The 6,069-nt window shown below is 38.2% G+C and overlaps 1 long non-coding RNA gene across 1 annotated transcript; it reads right to left on the bottom strand.

The window, feature by feature from the left end:
* Positions 1 to 4,383: 4,383 nt before the first annotated feature.
* LOC118755691 lies at positions 4,384 to 5,796 on the bottom strand. Its single transcript, XR_004995050.1, has 3 exons — positions 5,645 to 5,796; positions 4,676 to 4,812; positions 4,384 to 4,602 (listed from the first exon to the last, which is right to left on the bottom strand). It is a non-coding gene; the product is annotated as an uncharacterized LOC118755691 (long non-coding RNA).
* Positions 5,797 to 6,069: the final 273 nt, after the last annotated feature.

Raw genomic sequence — 6,069 nt, 5'->3', positions numbered from 1 at the left:
GCGTGCAGTTAGCTTCTCAGGTTTTCAGTAATTCTGTGGCAAGTGCAATGTTTGCTATCTACAGCTCCGGGTTTTTAGATAATTCTGAGTCTCCATCTTTTTTCAATACAGCCGAGTTTGTTCTTTTTTTTGATAAGTTGTTCAATATTTTCAATAGTCTCGTGTTTGGAGCAACCGGTAATTTCAAACAACCATTTTCAGCAAGTGCGGACCAATTAAGTTTTCTTGAGGAGGCCGAACAGTTTCTTAATTCAATTAAAGTGCAAGATAGTTTGGATCGTGATATCACCAATACCTTTTGTTTCATTAAAGGTTGGCTCCTTAACATTAATAGTTTACGACATTTGTGGAGCTTTTGGTCACACCAAGGTTTCACCCATTTAATGACTAGGAAGTTATGCCAGGATAAGATAGAAAACTTTTTCGGGCATATACGAAGAGGTGGGGGATTTGATGTGAGAATAACTCCACAGCGTTTCTCATATCTATTTAGACAAGCGTGGGGCATAGGCTACATTCGATGTGTTGACAAGGGAAATTGCGAACTCTTGCCCGCGGATCAGTGGGAATCAGTTTCTAGTAGTACCCTCCAAAATGCATGTAATGACGCTCTGGTTAGAGATACGTCTTGGTAAATTTTTCAAGATTTGCCTAGGCCTTCCCTACACTCCGTTCAAAATCTTCAAATTGATGTATCGGTTGAAGTAAATGAAAGTAGTTTCCTTCATCGCAGTGCTTTTGTCTATTTTTGTGGCTATTTATTTTTTAAATATTTTAAAATGCATAGTTGTTTAATGCCTCTCCCAAGGTTCGATGGTTTTATTACTGAAAAGGATTTCTACTTTACTAGAGAAAAACAGTTCAGTAATAGCAATCTTGTTAAGCCTCCAAAGGAATTCATAAATTTCATTTCAAACCTTGAAAAAATATTCACCGATCACTTTGATTCGACTTGCTATATGATTGGGTTTTCTCAAATTTTATTTGAAAATATGGTTTAGGTAGAGCCATATATTTGCTGCGAAAATTGTAATCCAGATATTATAAAGTCTTTGTTTATAAGAATTAGAACTTATTTTTTGATTAACTGCTTTAATAAAGAGGCAAAGCAATCTTACTTTAAAAACATAAAATTTTTGAGTGTAAAATACCGTTAAGGCAAACATATAATAGTGGGATTCACGAAACGTCGCACATGTTTTTTTTTTTTTTTGAATACTTAACTTTTTTTTGTTGTTTTTTCAACACATTTTCTGGGCCGTCAGCCGACAGGTGTGCGGACGGTTGTCACTCCTTTGGGGGTGTCTTCCGTCCCCATGCACTGCCGGAAGTGCGGCTACACTCTCCACGCGGGGGCGGCTGGAAACAGGCTATAGCTACGGTCATGTCTCTGGCTATAGTGCTGGCTAGTGGTAGTCGGGCGGGGAGAAGAAAACTCCCGGGAAGAAGAGGCTAGTATTAGGGGACAGTCTGAGGACGGAGATGACTTTGGTCTCCTACCGTCTCTCAGATTGCCCACTGAGCTGCCGTTTCCTCTCAAAAAAATTACCCCAACTCCAAGGTGAAACAGCGTATGCCGATGGATGCGTGGCCAGGGGGGAGCCTGGTCGTTAATATGCGAACTCTGGATACCGGTCTCTCTCCAGTTTCAACTAGACTTACCGTGGGATCGGGATTACCGCGGCGTACTCTTCCCTTTTCCCCTTCACTCGTGGGAAAAAATGAATTCAAATAAAAATAAACCAAATTTAGATGAGCCCGATGATGCTCAGAAATCATCACTCACTGCAGCCTTTGGGCTGCTCTCAACTTCCTCTGACGGAGCCATTGGGTACGTCAAAGGAGGAGCATGCAATGTTTCGTCAGGTGCTGAGTCGGACAGCAGGTTGATCCCTGACAGCATGAGCATTTGCTCTGAAAGTTCAGGGCTTACGGAAGTAGGCACAATGCTGCAAAAAGTGAAGCTGGACCCCAAGTCCAGCTTTGTTTACTTCAACTCGAAAGAGCGGAAGATTTTCAGGCGTGCCCTAGGCGAAGGCAAGACTAGGGAGGAAGCCTTAAAAATGGCCAAAACTACGTCAACGACCACTGGGAAGTTGAAATGTATTCGCCCCGAGGAGAAATCACCCAGTGGCAATGTCACGAAAAAACCCAGACCGGCTCACATGGGGCCCGCAAAAACCCCCTTTAGCCGGGTGGTAAGTAGCGTAGACTTGGGTTTTGTTCCGGTTGACTCAGTCAACGATTCTTTAACAGTGGAGCAACTGGCACTGCTACAAGAGGCGATAATAGACGTCGCGATTGAGAACTCGAGCGACGACGTAAAGCCCGAGTTCGAAAGTTGTGCCCCTCGAGCTGGGTGGCTTCTTGTCGTCTGCTCGAACGCTCAAACAGCGACGTGGCTAAAATCGAACGTCCAGCTTATCAAGACCAAGTGTGGTCTGGACGTTAACCTTGTGGAAGAAAATGAGTTCCCTCGAACTCACGTAATCCGAGGATATTTCCCCCAGAGTTTCCAGCTCAGTAACGAGAAGATTCTGAACACCATCACTGCTCAGAATCGCATTTCGACCGCTGGCTGGAAGATATCGCACAGGCTGACAAGTGGTCAGTTTTTACATTTGGTACTGCTCATTGACCACGTATCAATGACGAGACTCGCTGCGGTGAATGGTCGGATAGCCTACAGATTCGGCCACATAAAATTACATCTTAGGGGCACTTCGCCTACGAAGGAGCCGCAGAGTGTTGAGACGGAGGCGGGGAAACCTACAGATGCCTCGACAGAAATCGACCTGTACTCTTGCTCATCCTCCAGCAAGGCCACTGGGCAGGCTGAGAGCTGGCACGAGGCCATTCCAGTCTCGAAAGCTGCCGAAGTGATGGCGGTGAAACCGACTCCGCCACAACTTCCATTAAAGGAGATGGTTGACCCCCCCTTGGGCCAGGGCGAACATCCTACCCGTAGTGACAACCGGGCAACTGTGCAGGCTGGGACTGCGTCGTCGGTGGTTGCATCGGCTTCAGAGAGGGATCAACAACGTCTCCCAACGTCCCAACGGAAGAAATGAGAAACGCATTTCATCTACTTTTTTTTAGTCCCTTTTTTTAACATATAAAATTAGAAGCTGTCACCGTGGGTGAGTTATGTATATGTATTATAATTTAAATTCCGTAACTACTTCGAAGTTGTACATATGTATATGTATGTTTATTAATATATTTTACGTTATTGTTCTTACCCATTGTACCTGAATTTTCAATGGCATCTCATATTTTAATTTTCTACTAGTACAAGTAGTACTGTTTAGACACTGTTCTTCTGATGTATTAATGTGCATGTATATATGTAGAATATTTGCTTTATATGGGTGAAAATAGGCCTCAAGGGGAACCGAACACCCAAAAAAAGTCGGTAACGCGCCTTTATTGCAACCTCAGCGGTGGTGTGGAAAAGCAATAATAAATTCCCATATTTAAATTTACTTTGAGGCTTTATGTAAAAAAAAAACTAATAAAACGTTTCACTTACCACCAGATTTATATGTACATATATCCCAATACCAATTTTTAAATATTGAATTTTGTATTTATTTATTCATAATATATTTATATTTATATATATGTATTTATGTTAATTTAATTAAAAATTTTGCTATGCTAATAAGTAACTTTTTATTGTACTGTTATTTGTTGAATAAAAATAAATAAATAAATGAAACAATTAATTACGAAAGTGGTTGGTTTCTTTATTTTCATTTATGTACATATCCCACATTTGCTGCAAGAGTGTGCAGCTCATCGAATTCAATGAATTTATGAATTTATGAATTGTAAAGTTTTATTATACATACATATTTTAAATTTTAGGCCCAAAACGCCGTAATAATAAATAAGTAAATAAATACATATATATAAATGAAATAGGGCGTTTTTAAAAGCTTTTTGAGATAGGGCGTTTTCGAACTGGCTGCCGAGGTTTCCAAAAGTTGAAAAATTTGTATAAAAAAGTTAAGCGATTTTAACGGTATTATAATCGCAAGAAAGGTAATCGATTTCCCTTTCTTCACATATATATATAAACAGTTCCAAAGTATTTATATTAGTTCACAAAAATTCAGTTTTCTTACATCTTTGGAAAATTTGACCGCGATTTTTCAGCATACATATAGATGTTTTCAAAAATTGAAAAATTTCTATAGAAAAAGATAAGCGATTTTAACGGTATTATAATCAAAAGAAAGGTAATCGAATTACCCTTCTTTCGATATATATGTGCAATTAAAAACCGTTTATAGAGGTTCTTAAATACTCAGTTTTCTTACAACTTTGCAAAATTTTATCGGGTTTTTTCTTTTTTATGTGTTAAAATAAATATGTACATACAATAGAAATAACTATTAAAACAATTTATTAAAAATTTGTTAGTTAAGCGTAAAATATTTGAAAATTAGACTAGAAGTGCCTTTACCACTGATTGCCGGCGTTTGTTGGACATTTTCAAATCCGATTGCAGGATCGCTGAACTCCATTTACATAATATTGCCTGATGAGGTGGCTGCTACTATGGCGATTGCATTCGTTTATCATTTAAATTTTCCGCTAAACATTTGAAAAAAAACCAAGTTTTTTAAGTATATGCAAAATTAAAATGCCTTAGTAATTAAATAACTACCTGCTACAATATAACCCACAGTGCAGGCTTTCCAGTAACACTCAATGGCATTATCGAACTTCTCCAATTTTTCCATCCAGCATGGTGCTATGCGCAACTAAAAAATTTACATCCAACGAAGCTTCGACAAATGAAATCTAAAAGAAAAATTAACGTATTAAAATAACGAAAAATAAATATGTAATTTATATATTATTAAAATATTTATATAAATACATGTGTATATGTAAAATATATATGTACATACATATAGATGTATATATTTCCATTGCACTTTCTTCTTTTTACCTACATACATAGTATGTACACATGTAGGTAGGTGCAGCTCACTTTGTACAAATGTATTTGCAATTCCCTTTCTTTTTGTGCTTAACTGCATACATATGTATGTATGTACACATTTGTGCAGTTGCAGTTGGAGCGTTCATTTAGTGAAATATTCTTTTGCAATTTTTTCATATACGCCTCACTTTATTCTGTTTGCACACATATCTACACATGTAGGTACCCAGCCAATATGCTGGTTGGTTGGAAAGATACAACTAGAACTGATGCTAATAATGCAGCGAATGCAAATATTATTCCTGACCAAAATGACTGTTTTCAAAAACGCATCAATTCTTTAGTGCACAAATAAACGAAATTTGTGCGCATTGGAAAGCCGCCAAAAGGTGAGAGTCTACTGCACTTTGCACATATTTTGCAGCACACTTTTTGTTCTTTACATACATATGTACCTATTTGCAGCTGGAGCATTCTGCTGCACTTTCTAACATACATATGTATGTATATATTAGCACTGCACTTCTTTTTACCTACATATGTACACATTTAGGTAGTTACAGCTGGACCATTCTACTGCACTTTTTAAATATTCGCACACTTTTAAATTTTATTGTTTATATATATGTGTACACATTAAGGTAGTTGCAGCTACACTTTGTACAAATGCCCTGGTACAAAACTCACCGAACAATGTATTGTCTTCATTCCCCTCGCCAACAAACCATGCTTGCACAATTATTCGTGCGTGTTTTAGGCCAATGGCATTTTCGCACTAAGTTTTTCAGCTACATTCAGCTATGCTTCGGCCACATCTTCAACAGGCAATGCAATGGTAACGGTTAGCCAGAGCCATTATAGAATTCCTAAATGAACGTTCTATAAATATCTGAAGTCATAAATAAATGATTTAAAGAATATAGCAAGCTTACCTTCACAATTTTATACGTATACTAGCCAATGCCCACTTGCTTCACGGCGCCTAATAAGAACTTTTGCGTCGGTTAATGCTAAACAAAAACAAAAGAAACAAGTAAGAAAGTCTAAGTTCGGGCGGAGCCGAACATTAAATACCCGGCGCAAGTATTAAATATATGTTTTCCACCTTTCCG

This window comes from Rhagoletis pomonella, unplaced genomic scaffold, assembly GCF_013731165.1.
Source record: "Rhagoletis pomonella isolate Grant_MI unplaced genomic scaffold, Rhpom_1.0 Rhpom_scaffold_07056, whole genome shotgun sequence".
In the NCBI taxonomy this organism is placed as follows: Eukaryota; Metazoa; Arthropoda; class Insecta; order Diptera; family Tephritidae; genus Rhagoletis; species Rhagoletis pomonella.
Note: the sequence above shows the minus strand (reverse complement) of the source record. Positions and strands in the feature narration are given on the sequence as shown.